The sequence below is a fragment of the Octopus bimaculoides genome, chromosome 1 (genome assembly GCF_046866305.1).
Source record: "Octopus bimaculoides isolate indiv1 chromosome 1, ASM4686630v1, whole genome shotgun sequence".
NCBI lineage: Eukaryota > Metazoa > Mollusca > Cephalopoda > Octopoda > Octopodidae > Octopus > Octopus bimaculoides.
The window spans coordinates 156,095,172-156,119,171 of NC_142928.1; the positions used below are offsets into that span (position 1 = coordinate 156,095,172).

Genomic DNA, 24,000 nt, shown 5'->3' on the forward strand with positions numbered 1-24,000 from the left:
CGTGTAGAGTTCTACAAATTACATTCAGTGTATCATTTCAAATGTCTTCAATCTGGCGTGCTAAGTCCGGAAATAATTCTGCAGTTAATAAATTTTTGCAGCTAATCTACCAGTTTGAGAACATTATTATATAAAATTTATTAATGAGGGTAGAAATTGATATTAATCAATTAAAACCAGTGGTCTAGCATATTTAAAAAATCCTATATATATATGTATATATATATATATATATTAATATAACAGAAGGTTGCAATATTTCACCAAAAAGGAGAATTATAATTGTCACTAAATGTGACTAGGGTGTTAAGAAATACCTACATTGCTAGAAATAAGAGCTAAAATGCTCTAATGCTGTAGTTAACACACATGAATGAAAACATACACACTAACAGGAACCAGAATTGTCTGAAAAGTGCCAATTCAGAATTCTTAATACTGACGTCAGTTTCGGCAATTTCTGTTGCCTCATCAGTTAAGCCTGCTTGACATTGGATTTTTTCAGACTAGCTTCTCTATTAGAATATATGTTTTTGTCATCCAAATTAAAAGAAAAGTTAGTCTGTAAAAAGCCAAAATCAAGCAGGCTTAACTGCTGAGGCAATGGAAGTTGCCGAAACTGACGTCAGTATTAAGAATTCTCAATTGGCACTTTTCAGATGATTCAGGTCCCTGTTAGTGTATATGTTTTCATTCATGTGCATTAACTACAGCATTGGAGCAGTTTAGCTCTTACTTCTGGCAGTGTAGGCGTTTCTTAACACCCTAGTCACATTTAGGGATAATTATAAATCTCCTTTATGGTGAAACATTGCAAACTGCTGTTTATATTAATTTTCTGTATACACATTAGCAAATCGCTAAATCATGTATTAATTTAGATGATGCAAACATACATTCTAATTGAGAAACTAGTCTGAAAAAAAGGCAAGATTCTGTGAGCTTAACTGATGAGGCAACAGAAATTGCTGAAACTGATGTCAGTATTAAGGATTCTCGATTGGCACTTTTCGGACAATTCAGGTCCCAGTTAGTGTATATTTTTTCCTTTATGTGCATTAACTACAGCATAGAGCATTTAGCTCTTATTTCTAGCAATGTAGGGGTTTCTTAACACCCTAGTCATACACACACAGACACATATGCACACACACACACACACACACACACACACACACACACACACACACACACACATAGATGTATGTATGTATGTATGTATGTATGTATGTATGTATGTATGTATGTATGTATGTATGTGTGTGTATATGATGGACTTCCACACAGTTTCTGTCTAGCAATTTTCAGAGAAGGTATGGTCGACTTGAGGATAAAGAAGATATGTACCCAAGGTGCTATGATAGAACTCAAAACCATATCATAGTGAAGGAAACTTCTTAGCACTGCTATACCTGCTTTCTGCTACTTGCTATTCTCCAGAATCACCAGTGTAGAATTTATGGGTTTTTTTCTTGTTTGGAGATATGTGTTATCAAAATATTTCATTAAATCAATGTGGCATATTGTAGAACTCCTAAAAGGTTAAAGGCTGCAGCTGTTTCAAAGGAACTTTTCCTTATAAAAAAAAAAAAAAGAAGTGAAGAAAAAGCAGGGAGAAATTACCAATACTAATCTGATGTTCTTATTCAATACTTGCAAAATATTTCCATTTTGGTTGTTATTGATAACCCTTAAGTAAAAACTACTTAAACATAAATAAAAGTAATAATTACCATTCAGCTCATTATGATAATTTTCTCCTATCATTATGTAAGTATTTTTTGATGAAATCTTGAGATATATATATTTGAGATTATATTTACCTACTTGTTATTCGTTCTTTGTGTTTGTTTTTGTAACTGAAACCAGCAGGTACATACAAGCTATTGCAAGACTAATGGTATGTGAACTAGAAGGAAGAAATGTTAGCAAGTAGCTAGTTGCTATATTTAGTGTTTGATATAGCCACGCATAAAAGAATGAAACCGAATTATCTTTTTGTCTGAGATTTCCTGTTGCTTAAAAACGTAGTACAAGAAAACTTTGCCAGAGACATATTCATGAACATCCTACTCTTTTATTTTCAACAGACATGGTAAGATGATATTTCAAGATGCTGTTGTAGTATTCTGAATGTAAAAATTAACATAGTTAATGATGACAATAGTGATGATGATGTTGGTGTTTATTTAAATTTTAATGGCTTAATCAAAGGAGGAAGAGCAGTTTCCATGATTTCTTTCCAAGGCATCTGAGACTAGTGAGAGAAACAAAGGAAGATCAGAGGCCTGATGCAAATGCTTGCAACAGAGTCGATTCCACAAAAGGCCAGAGCTGATGGTGGTGCTATTTTAACCATGCAATGGATTAAGTCTACAACCCAAAATAAAGAACAGTTCCTCCAACAGGTTTCCACACTGTTTCCATCTTCCAAATTTCACTCATGAGACATTGGTTGACTTGAGGTTAAAATAAAAGACACTTTCTCAAGATGCCATACAGTGAGATTGATCCTGAGACTCACAGTTGCAAAGCAAACTTCTTAAGCTTGCTTCCATACCTGTTACTGATAATGATGGTGATGATGATGATGATGATGATGATGATGATGATGATGATGATGATGATGATGACGACGACGATGGCGATGACGATGACGAATGTGATGGTGGTGATGTCTTTTTTGATTTATTGAACTCTATGATTTACAACTAACGAGGAACCTAAGGGTTTCTCAACCCTTCAAAATCAGTAGTTCCCAGATTTTTCTATGTCCTGCATCCTTAAAAAGTGTTTGATTAATTTTCACACCCCTACAAAAGTGATGTCACATTTGAAGATGTAAAAGTCAATTTTGTAATAATTTTCTTTAAAACTGAACCCATTAAGTATTTTGGGCAATGCGAAGACCTGTTGGGGCAAGTGAAAGCGAAATCGTGATGTCACCTGTACCAGTGGAGCACTAAGAGCACTGTCCGAGCGTGATCATTGCTAGAGCAGCTGTCTGGCTTCCATGTTGGTGGCCCGTAAATAGCACCATTTGAGCGTGATCGTTACCACTTGTGCCGGTGGCACGTGAAAAAACATTCGAGCGAGATCATTGCCAGTGCCGCTGGACTGGCTCCTATGCAGGTGGCATGTAAAATACACCATTTCGAGTGTGGTTGTTGCCAGTACTGCCTGACTGGCCTTCGTGCCAGTGACACGTAAAAGCACCCACTACACTCTCTGAGTGGTTGGCGTTAGGAAGGGCATCCAGCTGTAGAAACTCTGCCAAATCAGATTGGAGCCTGGTGTAGCCACCTGGTTCACCAGTCTTCAGTCAAATCGTCCAACCCATGCTAGCATGGAAAGCAGACATTAAACAATGATGATGATGATGATGAAATTGAACTAAAATAAATAAGAAAATAAATGTTAAATTTAGTATATAAAATGCAAATGTAAACTGAATAATTAGAAAAAGACTGTAAACAATAAAATTATTGACAATTGTGAACATAAAACTCAATGTCTTCTTTGTTCCTGCCTCCCATTCATGACTTTATCAAATTGTGGAACTTACCGATTGCAATCTGCCAGTCTGCTTGTTAATTCTTTGATTGATGAAGGAGAACTAAATTCAGATTCACACGTGCATGTTGTTACAAATAGAATAAGGACACAATTTTTGGTTGTAATCTCTCAAGGGTTTAATCTACATATGAAGAATAATAAAATTCTTGGTATACTTAGAACATGTTATTTTTAAGAGCTAATCATATTTTGAAAAGTAATTTTAATAAAATGTGTATTCACCATTCAGATGCTATGTTTGTTGCTTTGTGGTTAAGAAGTTTGCTTCCTAAACACATGATTTTGAGTTCAATCCCACTATATGATATTTGGTCCTTGGGCTGTCGAAGCCTTGTGAGAGAGGGTTTGGTAGACAGAAACTGAAAGAAGCCCAACACGTGTGTGTGTGTGTGTGTGTGTGTGTGTGTGTGTGTGTGTGTGTGTGTGTATGTGTGTATGTGTGTGTTCTTGTCTTGAGTCTGCATGATGGTTGTAAAAGAATGCTGCTGTTTTACAAGCAGTGCCATTATTTTGAATCTTCCATAAAAACATGCCCAGCTAGAAGTACATGAGGGTTGGCAAGAGGAAGGTGGTTGGTGTTAGGAAGTGCATCAAGCTGTAAAAACTATGCTAAAACAGACGTGGAAGTCTGGTGCAGGCTCCTGTAAAACTGTCCAACCCATGCTAGCATGGAAGGTGAACTTTAAACAATGATGGTGATGATGATATCCAGCCCAAATATTCTTCCTGTTTTATGTTCAAACTGACCAGATCCAGCCTCTCACACCTACCCAACATTTGTCATTCTAAACATAAACAGTCACATCACTGAAATCTGAAAGCTGTTAGAAAATACATGAGTAATTCAAAATAATATGAATGTATAAGCATAGCATCCCTTAATCTTGCAGGCTTGTAGGTGCTGGTGGCATGTAAAAAGCACCTGTGCCAGTGCTGCCTAAAAGCACCCAGTACACTCCATAAAGTGGTTGGCATCAGGAAGGGCATCAAGCTGTAGAAACCATGCCAAAACAGACATAGAACCTGAACAGCCCTTCAGCTGGTCAGCTCTTATCCAACTGTCCGACCCATGCCAGTATGGAAAATGGATGTTAAATGACGACGACAACGACGACGATGATGACGATGACGACGACGACGATGACGACGATGACAACGACGATGACGATACATATGACAATAATTTGAATGCTAAGGGTTAAATATTGTTAAGAATTGTATAGAACGAGTGCTAAAATATGTTGTTTATTGTAAAAGTATGACCAATTTATTGCACATAAATTTTAACCACAAACTCTTATATGGACCCTGGTTGAGAACCTGTGCTCTATATGGTTACTCGGTCTGCTAGAAATAGCAACCAAGTCTTCTTAAAATCATGTGTTACTGTTTCATTGGATATTACAGATGTAGATATACAAAGCAGTAATTGGATGGTCATGGCTGGAATGCCTTTGATCAGAGGTCTGCTCAGTCAGGATTGGGGTTAAGTATGCTGAGTATATATATATATATATATATATATATATATATATATATATAATTAGATTGATATTTCAGGGAAGTGAAGACTGTAGCATAGTAAATAAATAAGTTGAAAAGAATCTTGCTTGTAAAAATGAAAACCATCTGTACAATAACTTTTATTTTTAAAACTGCCATACAATAATGCTCTTATCTTTACAAAATGTTTTTAATAAAAGATGGAATTTAGGTAATGTCTTTGTTAATGAATCATTGAAAAAATATAAACAACAGAATAGATAATAAAACTGCAGTGAAATCTTTCAGTTTAATTTTATTTTCTGAGAAGCAAGTATCTTTGTTTGAAGTGTTTATCAATGAAGGTAACATGTAAAAAAAACCAGAAAACGTTTATTGTGGATGATAAGCTAAGTACTGTTAAAAGAAATAAGTTTTATTTTTAAGCCTGTGATATCTTTACTTTAATGTAAATGATTCATGACAAATTGGAATTCAACTGGCAATTTTGCTTTTGTTTAGGTAAGTGTTACTTGATAGTATATATTTATGATAGTATTGTATACCTGTTACTTTTTTAATTTTCACTTGCTTCAGTCATTGAACTTTCATGTTGGAGCATTGCTTTGACAACTGGTACATATTTTTAAAGTCTGGTACTTATTCTATTGGTCTATTTTGCTGAACTGTTAAGTTACTGGGATGTAAACAAACCAACACTGGTTGTGAAGTGGTGGTGGTGGAAGACATGCACACACACACACACACACACACACACACACAATGAGGTTTCATTCAGTTTCTGTCTAATAAATTCCCTCACAAGGCATTGGACAGCCTGGGGCTATAGAAGACACCTGCCTAATGTGCTGTGCAGTGGAACTGAACCCAAAACCATGTGGTAGTAAAACGAGTTTCTTAACTGCATAGCTATGCCTGCAGCTATCTTTGTCTCACTTGTTTCAGTCATTAGACAGCAGCCATGCTGGGGCACCGCCTTGAAGAACTTTTTAGTCAAATGAATTGATTCTAAGTCTGGTACTAATTCTATCAGTCTCTTTTGCCAAACTGCTAAGTTACAGGATAAAAACACTGGTTGTCTAGTGGTGGTGGAAGTCAAACATAGACTCAAAGACAGACATATACACACACACATGTGCAGACACGTCGATATATATATATATATATATATATATATATATATATATATATATATATATATATATATATATATATACATATACATACACACAATGGTCTTTCAGTTTCCATCCACTGAATCCACCCACAAGACTTTGGTTGGCCCAAGGCTATAGTAGAAGCCTCTTGCCCAAGGTGCCATGCGTGGGACTGAACTCGGAACCTAGGAAGCAAACTTCTTACCACACAGCCACACATGTAGTTAATTTAATGGTAGTGGATTTTCTTTAACAATGTTATTGTATGCCAGTGGTTCCAAAACAGTATGCTGAGGCAGGCATACTGTTATGTAGGGACTCCTAAAAAAATTTGGTTGAGTGGAACAGAACTATTTTCAGGCCCCAGGTTGGTGATGGCAGTGGGAAGTTTTCACAAAATTCAAGAGTGCTAAGCATCTCTTTTTTGGGAGAGGCCCTGAGGATAGTCATGCTCCCTTCTTTGGCTCCCTAGGTCCTGATCAATGTAATTGCTGAACCCTAACTTTCTTTGATCCTGTTGATGTGCAGCAAAATGTAGTTAGATATGCTGCAAAATTTATTTTTAAAATATGAAAAATAGATTAAATTCTAAAATTCATAAATTTGTTATATTTATTGAATAAAAGGCTAAATACTTAAATTTTTGTAGTTTAAATTTACGTATAATTTATAGGCTAAAATATATAAATATATTTTTATGATTCTCCTTTTTAGTTTATGCCCAGTGAGAACTTTATATTTTTAATTGCTCTAAAGTGTGCTGTGAGTAAATAAAAAAATAAAAGTTCAGGAAGTCATGGGATTGGATGACAACTCAAATATTTCAAATTTTTTTATTAACAAAAGTTCAAAAAATGAAGAGCTAAGTAAATAGAAATTTAAGCAAAAAACAAGTTAATATTTGTTTGAATATTGAGTATTTTTACTAATGCTGTTTAAATACTATGTTATTGTAGTTATTACTTTGCTGCGATAGACTTGTAATCAGAAGTATTTCAACTATGATATCCAAGCTTTTATTCAGATATAGACTTTTTTTTTAAGATTGTTTGGTGTGGAGAAAATGGCTGTATTCTCTGAGAATGTTGAGTTTGATGTGGTTGATGTTCTTGAGAAAATGTAAACCAATGACTGCAGGGAAAAAGCAGAGACTGAAGGGGAATTCTGGATGGGTGATATTTGGGGGAGAAAGGATTGAGTATAGTGGTTAATGTAGGATCTGAGGTCGGAGAGGCATAATATGGGTGGTGAAAGGAGAAGTGAGCCTTAGGGAAGGGAACTTGAGATCTACTGGTTCTAAGAAGCAGAACCCCTTGTAGTAGCAGAAAAGGTAGATTAATAAGACATGTCCGGGAATTGGAGATTAAAGGTGTTGGCGACTTCATATGTTTTCCCTCTTATAAGATGATAGCAAGGGAGATATGACTGCTATTTTTGGCAGTTTGAGTGATCACATAGAGTCTCTTTATTGGATAATGAGTTAACAATAGTAGCATAACGGCTTGGATTTGAGAGGGAAAGAACTACTGCTTCTATTCACAACGATTGTGTTTGATCTTTTTTTTCCAGATGAAAGGCAGAATGTAGCATTAAATGAAGCCTATAAATATTAAACATGCTTTTCAGCTATAGAGGGAGCTGTTATCTGGTTACTTGAACTACTAGAGATAGCAGTCAAATCTTCATGTCAGGCCCCATTGTATTTGGATAGTATAATCCTGATAACACTGTGTCTTGGTAAAAGATGAGATGGTCATGATTAGAATGCCTTTGATCATACATTTATTTAATTATGGTTGACCTGAGGCTAAACAATAACAACATACAAAGCATTTGTGTGTGTATGATACTACCTAACAACAATACATGGATAGTGAATTCAAAGGATGTGCAGTAAATGAAAAGAAATTAGCTGAGCATAATTATTTGGATGAATGATTTGAACTTCTGAGAAGAGTTAAAGCACAAGCTAGTTAAGACAGCAACTAGATGTCAAAGGAACTTAGTTGATGTAGGCAGGTAAGATGACTATGGTTGGTATAAACATGCAATGCAAATGAATGATGCATGTTGAGTTAAGTGTTGTAATTTAAATATGGTGTGTGTTCCCTTGAAAATGTAAACCAAGAGAGGCTTATAAAATAGTTTACACAAGCTTGAAAATGTATTGTGTTGCTGAACAGATGATATAGGATTAGCAAGTATGACTAACTGTAAATTTAAAAGAAAAATTTGATGATGTACCAGTCTCTGTATTCTTTATAATTGTTTGAAATCTACACTCTTGATAATGTTTATAATCCAGAGAAGTGAACCTGGAGTAACCCATCATAAAAATTACAGCATGATTACTAATACCAAACAATTATTAACACTTGTTACTACTTAATGCGGTTAGCCATAATCCAGAACATACCTGAGAGCTACCATGGTATTCACCTCGATAATTTATCCCTATACACTCACCTTAAATATATATATATATATATATATATGATACAACAGGCTTCTTTCATACAACATACAACAGGCTTCTTTCAGTTTCTGTCTACCAAATTTACTAACAAAGCTTTGGTTAGCCCAAGGCTATAGCGGAAAACACTTAAGATGCCATGATGGAGGACTGAATCTAGAACCATGTGGTTTGGAAGCAAGCTTCTTATCACACGCCCACTCCAGCTTAGTTTACCACTTATTTACAACTATGTTGAATTTAACAAAAACCTATCCTTTTTTTTTTTTTTTTCAAAAATGCGGTAACTCTTTAGGAGTGAGTTTGATATAAATCAGACATTGTGCCATTGACCTGCTTGTCAAGAATCTGTATCTGTTGTTGGTTTGCCACTGTAGTTATTCAATGTCTGTTGTTAATTATTATACTGATGAACAGAATGTTAATTCAAGATGAATGCCTGACAACCCAGAAAACTGGAGAAGGTGAGATGTTTATATTTTCCAGATTGGATCCTATTTTATTATAGAAGGTGCAGGCATGGCTGTGTGGTTAAGAAGCTTGCTTTCCAACCATGTGATCTCAGGTTCAGTCCCACTGCACAGCACCTTGAGTAAGTATCCTCTACTATAGCATTTTGAGTAGATTTGGTAGATGGAAACTGAAAAGAAGTTCATTGTTTATATAAAACAATGATAATGATGATGATGATGATGATGTCTTACTTAGGTACAAGGCCAAAAAGTAGGGATAGGTAGAGTGCAGAACAAGAGATGCAACATGTCCTTATGAGTTTAGCTGTATTATTACATAGAGCTTCAATAGATAGATATCCTTCTTACTTGCTTCATGCTCTTGCTTGATGGGGCTGGGGTCATCCAAGGTTAGTAGTCCCAGAGGCGTCATCATACATAGAGCTGACCAGGTCCACTAGTGCTTCCTATCACTAGCAGTCTCATGCCAGCCCCCTCTACATCCTCCAGGATGATGTCAAGCCTCTGGATTAATCACATCTGGCCATGTAAAAGTGTCAATTACCTTTTCTGCAGCCAGCTCTTTAACCCTTTAGCGTTCAGATTAATTTGTCAAAAGTAATTCTTATTTATTCACATTTAAAAAATTTTATCTGATATTATTTTGTAGCTTCAAGATAGGAAAGATGTTATTGCTTATTTTTAGAATGACATTGCAGGGTAGGTGTAAGAAGCTGGTTTTGGCCAGTTTGAGCATAAAACGTGTAGAATATTTGGGCCGGATACAGCCGGTTTAAACACTAAAGGGTTAATCTTTTGACAAGATTATTTTAAATCATGCTCAATCGCTCTCTCTCTCTCTCTCTCTCTCACACACACACATACAACCTCCTCACCAAATTCATGAACGAGGAGGGATTTGACCTAGTATATATCTTATTTCTTTACTGCCCACTCAGAATGTAGCGGCAGATGAAATACCGCTAAGCATTTCACCCGGAGTGCTAACGTTTCTTATTTCTTTATTGCCCACTAGGGGCTAAACATAGAGGGGACAAACAAGGACAGACAAAGAGATTAAGTCGATTAGATCGACCCCAGTGAGTAACTGGTATTTAATTTATCGACCCCAAAAGAATGAAAGGCAAAGTCGACCTTGGCAGAATTTGAACTCAGAACGTAACGGCAGACGAAATACCACTTAGCATTTCGCCCAGCGTGCCAACGTTTCTGTCAGCTCACCACCTTGACCTAGTATATATCTTATTCTCTTAGCATCATTACCATTGTTAAAAACATCCCTGTCACTATTGTCACTCTTTGTTCTTACTGTTTAACATCTATGTGTTTTGTTCAGTGACAGAGAGGGTGTAGAGTAAATCTATTTTTTTATCATTAACTCTGGACATGTTTTAATCTTATTAGACTTCATCTGTAAAGCATAGTCTAAACATAGTTTGTTAACATTATGTCTTGTTATAATGATTCAAACTATGGAAGATTACAGAGCTCAGTAGTTCATATCCTGATGTCAACACTAGCCAAGAGTCTTTAATTCTGATCAAATAAGCAAGCTTGCTTGTACATGGTCATTCAACTTGCCAGAAATAGCAGCCAAATCTTTTTGAAGAGAGTTCAAAATTCCGTCAGAATTTTGACCTTTGGAATAGTTGTATGACAAACTGAATTTTGTAAAGTATATAGTTTATTTCAGTTTCAGCATCCTATTTATAATCACCTTGATGATGATAGCAGAATATATCATTTTCCCATATATACTCTTTTAAATGAAAAGAAATAGAGTTTACCATGGGTGAAGGAAGTTTCTGCTTTTGTAATTAGAATTACTAACATTGGAGTCCATTGGGTTCAATTTGGCTGTTAATGTAGCATTAAGTTTGTTAATTGGAATAACTTATGAAAATAAAATTGTTGTTTGTCTATTCTCAAATAAAAAGTAGTTGAGAAAAATCTATAGTTTCATAAAACTATTAAACAAATTGATTTGATGAATAAATAAGAACACAAAACATGAAGTGAACATTTCACAGATGTTTCATAGGAATTAAAATGTATTTCTCTCTCTCACTCACACTTGTGAGTTGTGAATAGGCAATTTCCTGATACGCTTTGTTTAATAGGAGTGTATGTTTATAGGAAGGAGGGAGTTGCTTTTGGAAAAGGGATGTTAGAAAATTAAAGCATCCTACTTTAAAACTATAAAATTCAGGAGAGTTCTGATGAAATTGTACTGGCATGAGTTTGTCAAATCAATAAATTGCTAACTTTTTTTGCAATAAGATGTGTTGCTTAATATGTTCACGAAAAAAAAAATAAAAAAGATAATGTAAGAAAAAGAAGTGAAAATAACTTTGTGAGCTGATTCCAAATAATCTAATTTATCAAATATTTTTTTTTTTGTCTAGATGAAGCTGTTATTATTTTTTTGAAAGTAACTTCTTCACTGGTGCCAACCTTTTAGCTTTATGAGTATTAGCAAAGTTTGTGACTCAAGTTTTTTTCATGTCAAATGAGTCAGATTCCTTTAAAAGACTGTAACATCATGTTGAGTCTCTCTCAAAGAAGTGTATGCAAGGTAGTTAAATTCATTAAATTTTGAAAAACATTTGCAATAATATTGAAGATGATAATTAAAATTTGATGATGGAATTTTTGTCTCTTGACAGTTTTCATTCATTCTTTCATAGTTGATAGTGACCTAGCAAAGAACAAACAAACAAAATAAAAACATCAACATGAAAAACAGGTAAAAATGCTTTTTTTTCTCTTCTTAGTATTGGAGATAAAAATAGTATTTTCATTAAAATTCTTCTCAGCATATCTGTGAGAGTTCTCTGTTTTCTCTGTATGAATAATTTTCCTGCTAGATAGTAACCCACTAGTTTGCAGTAATATAACACTACACAACATACTTGATGTTGAAATTATGTTTTTATTTCTTTTTTAACTCTGCTGTTCTTTGCTGCATACTAAGGGGTGACCAAATCTGATGAGCTACTACTGCTCACAAAGGTATCCCAGGTACAAACTCACTAACATCGTAGCACTGTCTCTTGCCACTGGGTCGCTACTGGTTCTTCAGCTCCATTCTCAATGACAAATGCACTCTGAATTTTTCGAGCATTTGGATATATTGTTAATGGAGGGACTGAAATAAAAAAATACAGGTATTTGATAAACATTTTTCCTTTTCATTTACTACACGAGTTAATGACTATAATTAGTTTCTTGTTTTCATTTATATTTCAACATGACATAACACTCTTCCACTCTGTTACACATTCTGTTTATCTATCTATCTATCTATCTATCTGTCTGTCTATCTCTCTCTCTCTTTCTCTCTCTCTTTCTCCCCCCTCTCTCTCTCCCTCTCCCTCTCTCTCTCTTACTTTTTATCATGCTGTTCATGCTTTTTCACTACATTTTGCTTTCTTTTTCTTACTTTTTCTTTTCTGTAAAATACAGTTATGCTTTAAGCTACTGCAAAAATATAAAAAAAAATTTTTTTGGATGATGATAATTTTTTTACATAAGCATCAAATGACAGGCTTTTAGAGATGGGTCAGAGGAGGTTGTAACATTCATGCTTTTCTACAAAATAGAAATATCTTTAACAGGAAATCAAAATAAGATTATGAACTTAAATTGCCGAAAGTTTACCACTTCTTTATTCTTTACTTTCTTGTGTAAGATTATAGAATTAATAATGAAGGTCTGAAAATTTATTTAACCTGTTAGCATTAGATTACTCTGTCAAATTTAATGCTTCTTTATTCACATTGCTTTGAATTAATAGCATTATTTTATAGCTTGAAGATTTTGTTGATGTGATTGTTTATTTTTAGAATGACTTTCTTGGTAGGGTAGGCACGTAAGGCCTGTTCTGGTCAGTTTGAGCATAAAACAAGTAGAATAATTGGGCTGGATATGACTGGTTCGCATGCTGAATGATTAAAAATGGAAATTCAAAGTTGTGATGTTTATATGTCTTTTAGAAGAACATAAGTACAGGTGTATCTGTGTGGTAAGAAGCTTGCTTCCCTACCACATGGTTCTGGATTCTGTCCCACCGCATGGCACCTTGGGCAAGTGTTTTCTACTATAGCCTCAAACCAACCAAAGCCTTGTGGGTGGATTTGATAGATGGAAACTGAAAGAAGCCTGTCATATATATATATATGTGTGTATGTATATGTATGTATATATATATATATATATATATATATATATATATATATATTTCACGCTAACTACTTGATAAATTCTTATAAAGTATTTATCCTAATATTATATATATATATATATATACACACATATATATACACATACACATATATGCATATATATATATATATATATATATATATATATATATATATATATATATATATCTATATATATATATATATATATATATATATATATATGTATGTATATATCTATGTGTGTGTGTTTCTTTGTGTCTGTGTGTGTCCCCAACCACTGCTTGACAACCAGTGCTGGTGTGTTTACATCCCTGTAACTTAGTGGTTTTTGTAAAGAGACTGATAGAATCAGTACTAGACTTTAAAAAAAAAAGTCCTGGGGTTGATTTGTTTGACTAAACCCTTCAAGGTGGTGCTCCAGCATGGCTGCAGTCAAATGACTGAAGCAAGTAAATGAATAAGTAAAGCAGCTCCAGCTGTGAAATGAAACTTGTTTGCTGACTCAGTTTCCTCAGCACTTACCTCAACACAACTTCCAGCCAACAAGGGAACCTTTATATGATCACTTAACTTAACACCTACCTCCATGGTGATATTTGCTGTTCCTCTGCACTTATTGGTATTTATGTGCATCCCAGCACAGTCTGAGACCAGTGAGGCAATTATGTTGCAGCTATTTCTGTGTGAATATACTTATTTGGGATATTGTTAAAGTAATGTTCTAGGGCAGGGGTTTTCAAACTTTTTGACTTGCAGACCCCTTTATATTTCAGGCTTTACCTTAGGTTTTGATTGGCACAGGGCTATACTAAACGCTTATGAAATTTATACATAAATATTTGCTTAAAATAACATATATTTTTGCATTTATTTATTTAACAGTATTTAGCAAATAGGTTTATTGTCAATTATACACACAGGATTTTTTTAATACATACTTAGTGAGAAGGATGTGCTTGCTTGGCTTTGCATGGACCCCCTATCTTGGCTTTCCACGGACCCCCTGTCTTGTCCTTGCGGACCCCCTGTGGTCCACGGACCCCCTGTGGTCCACGGACCACAGTTTGAAAACCCCTGTTCTAGGGTGTTGTATATATATTTGGGTATCTGGAGGTGGTTTTTCATGTAATGACAGGGACATATAATGACAGGGCTATTGAAGCTTGCAGCAGCAATAAACTTTGTATATTCTGTTGGTCTTTTGTTTTTAGTATATTTGTTTCATTGTGTCGTGGGCCAGGTACAACCTGTTATAATATTTAGTGAATTGTCTTGCATGTTTTATTTAAAAATAATTTTATATCACATTCTGTGAGCTATAGTGTCTTTAGTTGCGGGTTTCCTATAGGCCAATCACTGGTTCACTGAAGGCAAAAGTGACAAGGGAGTGTCTGGAAGTCAATGCAGAACAAATATCTGAAAGATATTTGATATCTCACCGCCACCACCACCACCACCACCATTATTTACAGCCATATGCCCTTCACTTGTTTTCAAGTAAGGTCACATTTTCCCATGACTGGACATGTTTTCAAGGAAGATTGGAAACTAATAAACTGCTTGTATGACAGTGACACTTATTTACAAATACACACACACACACACACACACACACACACACACACACACACACACACACACAGATATATATATGTTAGACTTCTTTCAGTTCCCATCTACCAAATTCACTCACAAGGTTTTGATTGGCACAGGGCTATACTAAAAGACATTTGCCCTAAGTGCCATGCAGTTGAATTGAACCTGAAACCATGTGGTTGGGAAGCAGCTTCTTAACCACATAGCTATTTTGAAAAAACAAAACAAAACAAGGCATAAAAGACATGGTGGAGTGACAGAAATGTCTTGTGAGACTGCCTTTTATCTTTTAATCTGGTGAAATTACTAAAATAAATACCAGTAATATAATGTGTTTAAACAAAATAAACTAGACACATCCTTTATTTTTTGCAAAAAATAGGGTTGTATTTATTAAAATAAAAATAATCAGAAAGTGCATTACCAAGATTCAGGAGAATTAAACATTTTAATTTTAAGCTAAAAATCAGTTTCATTTCATTTACAAAATATAAATATAATTTTGACAACACTTCTAATATTGGTATGCCGAAGGGATTTTGTCTCCTCCCTTCAATAAAGTTGGCTGTAATGGAAATGGCACTGTATTCATTGCTGAGTTTTTGGTATGGTTTCCTGGACTATGTCTTTTAATTACACTTTATATCATGCATGTCTGGAATGGTGAGGGGAAATATTCCATTGGATGGAAGTCTTGGAAGTCTAAAATGTTGAATGATTAATCAAATAGAATTTTTAAGCAAAACAAAAAAAATAAGTGTCTGCTCATTTTCATACTTCCTACCACCATCACCACCACTACTACCACCACCACCACCACTGCCGCCACCGCCACCATCACCACCACTGCCACCGCCACCACCGCCACCGCCACCGCCGGCGCCACCACCGGCGCCACCACCGGCGCCACCACCGCCGCCACCACCACCACCAAAATTGCCACTATCAGCACTAACATCAGTACCACAACCATTTATATCACATCCACCCTTGCAATAAACTGACATTCAGTTACGATGATGAGGGTTCCAGTTGATCAGATCAACAGAACAACCTACTCATGAAATTAATGTGCAAATGGCTGAGTACTCCACAGACACACTCCATGTACCCTTAATGTAACAGGGAGATTCAGCATGACACAGAATGTGACAAGGTTGGCCCTTTGAATTACAGGTACAGCTCCTTTTTACCAACTGAGTGGACTGGAGCAATGTAAAATAAAGTGTCTTGCTCAAGGATGCAATGTGCTGCCAGGAATTGAACTCATGATCTTACAACTGTGAACGGAATACCTTAACCACTGAGCCACATGCCTTCATACCTTACGATGATCATCATATCAACCCTCTCCACCTTCACTTTATACTATCTACTTGTTCATTGAGGAAAGAGAGTGAAAGGGCCTATATGTAGTCACTCAGCCTGTGAGAAATAGTAACCACATTTTCCTCAAATTATATCCTGTCCTTTTAAAAAGAAAGGATTTATTGGATAATTTGTTCATCGAATACCTGCACATAGGAGAAAACGTGAGTTGCTGACAGCATAAAAGACTTTCATTATTGGTCTGTTTGACTAAGGTATACTTGGGGCTAAAGAACTATAACAACATCATCAATAACAACAACAACAACAACAACAACAATTACAACAACAACAACAACAACAACAACAAAAACAACCTACCCACTCCAACACCTCCAACAGTCTCTTCTTTACAATAACCAATATCAAATATGAGCAGTCAAAATAACAATAATGATAATAATAATAATAATAATAATAATAATAATAATAATGATAATAATAATAATAATAATAATAATAATAGTAGTAATAATAATAATAATAATAATAATAATAATAATAATAATAATAATAATAATAATAATAAAATAATAATAATAATAATATTAATAAAAAGAAAATTAAAAAGAATAAAAAAAAAAGGAGTAAATTACAAAAATCCCCTACTAATTGCATGCTATCAGAAATAGCCTTTTCTGAATCACAAGCAGCATGCACACCCAATATCCATTGATCATTTACAGAATGAAAACAAAAATACTTAAAATCAGTAACGCCTAAGAAATATGATGTGGGCTGGGTGGTAGTATGTGTGCATGTGTGTGCATGTACATGTGCACATGTGTGTGGGTGTGATAGCGTTTGTGCAATACATGACTACATCCTGTTCCAGCATCATAGTGTCCGATAGCTACATCCACACATGCATGCATACATACATGCATATATATATATATATATATATATATATATATATATATAATTTAAACATATTTATACAGTTATAAATGTAATATGTAGTATGTGCCTATTTTAAACTCACGTTCCATACAATGATATATATCGTATATATATTATAAAATTATATTTAAATACATATATATATAATATATATTGGTTTCAAATTTTGGTACAAGGCCAACAGTTTTGGGAGAGTGGGTAGATTACATTGCATACCCATGCTCAATTGGTACTCATTTTATTGAACCCGAAAAGAGGAAAAGTAAAATCAACCTTAGTAGGTATATAAATATAATATATATTATATTAAAAGAATATATATGTGTAGGCGCAGGAGTGGCTGTGCGGTAAGAAGCTTGCTTCCCAACCACATAATCCTGGGTTTAGTCCCACTGCATGGCACCTTGGGCAAGTGTCTTCTACTATAGCCTCAGGCTGGGCAAAGCCTTGTGAGTGGATTTGGTAGACAGAAACTGAAAGAAGCCCATCGTACACACACACACACACACACACACACACACATATATGTATCTGTGTGTCTGTGTTTGTCCTCCCACCATCGCTTGACAACCGATGCTGGTGTGTTTACTTCCCCATAACTTAATGGTTTAGCAAAAGAGATTGATAGAATAGGTACTAGGCTTACAAAGAATAAGTTCTGGGGTTGATTAGTTCGACTAAAGGCAGTGCCCCAGCATGGCTGCAGTCAAATGACTGAAACAAGTAAGAGTAATATATATAAATAACAACCAAATCTCCTTTAAATTACATTGTACCATTTTAATAATGAAAGAACATACTGGGTAATATAGTCCTAGATAAACTCTTAAAAAGACAGGGTGGTCATGGCTGGGATACCTTTAATAATAGATGTGTTCAATGAAGGTTCACTTGGGAATAAACATCAGCCAAAACAGTATCATGCAAATACCAAGATATTTTGATTGCAGACCAGGACACTGCTATAGTCACATTCTAAAAATCACTGTCTCTGCCATATATGATTCAGAGAAAATAATCTCTCTTCCACAGTCAAACACACAAATACACACATGCATGTGCATGCACACACATATACACTTACAGATATATACGCAGCTACATAGCTACCAAAATCAATTTTTCTCTATAATCCTAAACTCGGTGCTGAATGTCCAACTACCTATGATGAATCTCAATGAAATTAGGCTTCCACTGCTATCACCACAAGTCGTCCATACACAAACGCAAATCCTCATACACACATACACATACACAGATACATGCATGCATATACTCATACATGAGGCAATGGGGACGCCTTATGTGGTTGCTTGACCTGCTAGAAAGAACAACTAAATATCCCTCGCATCATACTCAACCATCTTGAAAAGAGAAGGACACACTGTATATACTATATTTGAAATACTATGTGTACACCAGATCTGAAAATAAGACAGGATATCACTACTGGAATGCTTCTGACCATGTCTCTGCTTGATCAGAGCTAACCTGGGGCTAAACAAAATACACACGTGTATATACACACATGTACATGCATGCATACACATGCACTCACACTCACATGCACACAAGCGTACACATGCACGCTCAGCTGTAAACCAAAACAGGTTGAACAGTAAACAGCAAGTAACAACCCTTTCAGTTGGCTACCCAACTGCACCACAGTCACTATGAGTCCCCCTCATACTGTGAAATACAACATGGTGGACCACCTAGAGAGCCTCAACATGGTTACTCGAATCGATAGAAATAACAGCAAAATCTCCCTCAAATCATACCCTATCCTGCTCCTCACCCCTGCACATCATCATCATCATCATAAAAATACCCCCAAGAAAACAGGACAACAGGATACAGATAAATCAAACTAGAATACACTCAGTAATGTGATTGAAATTATCTTGGAAAATGAAAAAAAAAAAAAGGACATGGTGGATAATGTAACCTGCGCATGAGAAAAAAGCTGGATGGTCATGATAGGAATACCTTTGATTAAAGGTCTGCTCAATTAGGATTGGCATGGGGCTAAATTAAACAACAACTACAACAACAGTAAAACAGTGGCAAACATTTCATAGCAGTATACAGAATTGTATAACATGGTTTCCAGACAAAACTGAAGAATGAAGAATGGCAAGTGTCCAGCATGCTGGGGTTTATGACTCATTCATAACTACTTGGCTAACTACAACCATGTATAGGTTGGTTTTGAAAGGGAAGTTACGGTTAATGACCACCACCACCACCACCACCACCACCACCTACAACAACAACAATAATAATACTGATACTACCACCATCACTACTATCACCAATACAACCATCATTCTCATCAACATTACCTCCATTGTTATCATCATCATCATCACCACTACCAACATCACTACCATTACCACTACCACCATCACAGACACTACTACCACCACCATCATTAACACCTTCACCACTGCCATCGCCCCCCCACCCCCAATATTACCAGAACCACCTGTTTTATTCATGTTTTTGGCTAGCTAGGTGACCATACAATATTAGATACATTACATTCTATTGAAAATATAAAAAGGCATATAATAGTTTTCAATGGCTAATTAACACAATGCTATTAAAAAGATTTACTTATAAATTTTGCGGTTGTTTTGCAAGCTGTGTTGATCAGAATCAATCATTTAGATAACAATTCCTCCTCATTACTTAAGGCATAGTTTAAATGACTTGAGATTGAGTAAGCTGAACAACTGCAGTTAAAGTATGCAAGTATCCAGTTTACTATTAAATTTCTATGCAGTTGGCAGTTCATGATATTTTTTGTCAGTCATTCTTTTGAGTTATGCCACTCATTAATCATTCATGAAAAACCAGTATTTAATGTTGTCACCCTTAAACTCTTGCAGTTATAGAAAGAAAAATGAAAGAACGAAAAAGAACAAAATAGTTATGGCTGTTTGATCATGTGTGTTGTGTTGGCACTCCGTTGCTTACGACGTCAAGGGTTCCAGTTGATCCGATCAATGGAACAGCCTGCTCGTGAAATTAACGTGCAAGTGGCTGAGCACTCCACTGACACGTGTACCCTTAACGTAGTTCTTGGGGGTATTCAGCATGACACAGTGTGACAAGGCTGACCCTTTGAATTACAAGCACAACAGAAACAGGAAGTAAGAGTGAGAGAAAGTTGTGGTGAAAGAGTACAGCAGGGTTCACCACCATCCCCTGCTGGAGCCACGTGGAGCTTCAGATGTTTTCGCTCAATAAACACTCACAAAGCCCGGTCTGGGAATCGAAACTGCGATCCTATGACTGCGAGTCCGCTGCCCTAACCACTGGGCCATTGCGCCTCCACTGTTTGATCATATGTCTGCTTAATTAGTGATGACCTGGGGTTAAAAAATTACTACAACAATAATAGCAGCTTCTGAGTAAACTGAGAATCTGTGGGTACCTTAAGCTCAGCTCATTCTGTTTCAAGAGAATAGACCTGGCATTCAGTTTCTTCTTCCCCATCTATTACAGAGTTCTTTCCTCTCAAGATCAAGAGCAATGCTCTTTTCTTTCTGTCTAAAACCATGACAAAAAAAAAAAAAAAAAAAAATCTATGTCATAATTCAGAGAATGAATTTCCTTGTTTTGAGCTTATTCAATTATGCAGAAAAGTATTAATTATAAATGCTGCTTTGTTAACTGTGAGATTACTTAAATTCCCTACATAAACAGGGCTTTCTTTCTTTAATCATGCATAAATATGTATATTTGCTGCTACACACATTAACAAACATCCACAAATGCATATAGTTGTCTTACACGTATGGATGCCTGTATGTATATATCATCATCATCATCATTATCATCATCATCATCATCATCATCATCATCATCATCATCATCATCATAACATCATATCTCTTTTTCCCTGCTGGCATGAGTCACAAGGTCTGCTCCAGCACAGTGTCTTACCACTTGTTGTTCTTCGTTGTTTGATATGCTCAAGAACAGGCACTCAGTTGGTTGAACTAAACCAGTACAGTGTGTCCTAATGAATGTGTGTGAATATTTTAAATGCAAAGGAGAGGAGGTAATGCTGCAAGGAGAGGAGGTAACGCTGCTGAGAGGATAATGTAAATAGATTCAAGTTTTAGAAAATTCAAGATAACGAGACTTTAAACTAGTGCTCAAAGGAGCCTCACTCTGATCACTCATCTTTTTAGATGAAGCAGGCCATAACTATCAGGTCTACCATCTTTGAAAAGAAAGGGACTAAGTATTGTGGTCCTAGGTGCATTGTGTTTGGAGAAAAAGATGAGATGGTCATCGCTGGAATATCTTTGACCTTAGGCTGCTCAACCTGTGGCTAAAGAACAAAATACTTTTTGAACTTTTTAACATATGGAGCACAAAAGGATCCTCTATCGGTTGCTCATCTTACTAGAAACAGCAGTTAAATCTCCCTTAAAGGAAAGGTCACTAGTTAATGTATTCCTAGATACTCTTAAATAGATAGGATGGTCACAGTTAGAATGCTTTTGTTCATAGATCTGCTTGATCTGGGTTAATTTGTGGCATAATGCAAATATCAAAAACATATTAAATGTTATCTCAAAAATTCTCCTGGTAACAATTCCAAAATTCCCCACAATATTTCTGATAGTAGCTATAACAAAATTATAGAGATTATTTTTATTTAGAAAATGAACAAGTCTCTCAGTAGAACTGCAGCGTTTGAGAGCTTTTGTTTTGTTAAATGACAATAAGTAATCTAATGCATGAGATATAGTATCACTAGTTAGCTAAACCCTGATATTATTCCTGACATCTGAATACATCCAAAGGTTATTTCATATTTAAAAGAAATGCATACACAGAAGCAACTGAATCTAAATGCTGTTGGGTGCAATAAAGACAATACCATATCGGGTTGAAACAGAAACTCACTGGACAATGAGGGAGTTGTTAGATGGTTGTTTGACCTGCTAGAAACAGCAACTAAATCTTCCTTAAAACAACCCCCACAGCATCATCATTATTCATTCATTTTATGTTGGCCTTTCAATATTGGTATGGGTTGAACAGGTTATCATGGTCCAAGTCAGTTTTTATTCAGTTACTCTTTTCTAGATGGGTTGAGGATCACATCTTACTCTTCTTTTCTATTTTTTGCTGGATGCCCTTCCTATCACCTAGCACTATACAGGGATTAGTTGATGCATTTTATTGTAACAGCAGCATTAGAGAAGTTGTATTATTCCTGGCAAGACTAAAAAGGTCTCTTCATTGTATGTTATTTCCATTCATTCAGTTAACCACATCAGTGAGATGCAATACTAGAGACAGTCTTTTCTTCCCTACACTGCTTCTATTTCTTTCTTTCTTACGCAATTGACTGGGAGAGAGCTAGAGCAAGACATTGAAAGAAGAGAGTAACTAAAAGTGAAATAGGATGATAGAAATGAGAGGGTGATAAATGAGTAGTAGAATAGGAAGAGAGAGAAAGAGAGAGAAAGAGAGAGAGGTGCACAGCTACATGCGAGTAGCTGTTATTGAGATTGATTAGGAACAACATGACTGAAAGGGCAATAGAAGAGAAAGTGATGAAAAAGAACCAAAGTAAGAGGGTGATGGAATAGAGACAAAAAATTAGCAATGAAGTTGAGATGATAGAAGAAAAATGGAAGAGAGAGAGAGAGAGAGAGAGAGAGAGAGAGAGAGAAATAAAGATACATATAAACAGACAGGCAGACGGACAGACAGACAGACAGACAGACAGATAGATAGATAGATAGATAGATAGATAGATAGATAGATAGATAGATAAATAGATAGATAGATAGATAGATAGATAGATAGATAGATAGATAAATAGATAGATAGATAGATAGATAAATAGATAGATAGATAGATAGATAAATTAATGGATATATATATATATATATATATATATATATAGATAAGAGAGAGAGAGAGAGAGAGAGAGAGAGAGAGAGAGAGAGAGAGAGCTAACTGTAATTACTTTCAAAAAGGACACATCCAATAATATAGTTCAAGATACACAATGCCTGAAGAAAAAATTGGATGGTAAAGGCTGGAGTGCTTTTTTGATCATAAGCCAACCCGATCAGCTCTGGCCTTGGCCTAAACAATAAGAAAACATATTGATTCATATGTATGTATGTATGTAGGTATGTATGTATGTATGTATGTATGTATCTCTAAATCATGTCAGCATGGAAAGCAGATGTTAAGTGATGGCAAATGATGATGATATATATCTGTAAATTATCAAAACAAGAGCAATACAAAGAGTAAGCAATATACCAATTAAGAAGACTATTAAAAGTTCACTGACACAATGAAGTGGATTTATTAATCACACAGCCATGTTTGGTGTGTGTGTGTGTGTGTGTGTGTGTGTGTGTGTGTGTGTGTTGTATGAAGGGCATCTGGCCATAGAAAATCCACCTCAGCTAATTCTATCTGACTCGTGCAAATATGAAAGAGTTGACATTAAGATGATAATGATGAATCTCTGATATATATGAATATTTAAATATATAAGTATATTTACATACATGCAGACATCCCACCACACACACATGTATGTATGTGTGTGTGTGTGTGTGTGTGTGTCTGTGAGTGTGTGAATGTATATATTATGGGTGTGTATATATATATATATATATATATATATATATAACCTCATCATCATTATCATCCTCATTTTACATATACTTTCCATGCTAGCATGGTTTAAT

At 35.3% G+C, this 24,000-nt stretch overlaps 1 protein-coding gene across 12 annotated transcripts in view; it reads left to right on the plus strand.

Moving 5' to 3' along the window:
- Positions 1-12,181: 12,181 nt before the first annotated feature.
- LOC106868432 (uncharacterized) overlaps positions 12,182-24,000 on the plus strand; it is a 266,695-nt gene continuing 254,876 nt past the window's right edge. For all 12 annotated transcript variants that reach the window (XM_089360655.1, XM_089360688.1, XM_089360725.1 and 9 more), the window contains exon 1: positions 12,182-12,349. The gene's annotated coding sequence lies outside the window, so the exon portion shown is untranslated. The remainder of the gene's footprint in view (positions 12,350-24,000) is intronic.